Genomic DNA, 592 nt, shown 5'->3' with positions numbered 1-592 from the left:
AAAACTGAACAGTTTCAGTGAAAGCAAGCCTAGAGTGGAGATGGCTGAGGGGAATTCAGTCTCAGGAAATCTGAGAAATGCTGAGAAGTCTTTGAACTACCAGAGTAGGTGGATGGGGTTACAGCCAGTCACGCTCAGAGTGAATTTTTCTGGAAGGCTCCAGATAACATGTGAATTATACATGTCGAAATGGATCACACTGTGTCTTGGTGTTCTTTGGTATATTATAAAACACACTGAGTTGCAAGTAACAAACTAAATGACTGGGTATTTGTTCTAAGCTATCTGGAAAATTTGTGGGTAAAACCGACCCCCTAAACACCTCAACAGTCTGTCCATCTTTTCTTCTGTCCTTCTTCCCTCCATCCTTCTTTTCCTCCTTTCCTTTCTCTCTTTCTTTCTTTTCCTTCATTTTTCCTTTCTTTTCCTTCGTCTTTATTTTTTTCAATATCAACATTTAGAAGGCTAGGTAGTGCATTGCATCTTAAGAACAAAGTACTCTGTAAGATATAATGTTTAACAACACACTATGTTTGGTTTTAGAATATAGAAAATATCAGACCCTATATGCTAATAAGTTTAAATAAAATTA

Source organism: Pteropus vampyrus, unplaced genomic scaffold, assembly GCF_000151845.1.
Source record: "Pteropus vampyrus isolate Shadow unplaced genomic scaffold, Pvam_2.0 Scaffold13, whole genome shotgun sequence".
Lineage (NCBI taxonomy): Eukaryota > Metazoa > Chordata > Mammalia > Chiroptera > Pteropodidae > Pteropus > Pteropus vampyrus.
Note: the sequence above shows the minus strand (reverse complement) of the source record.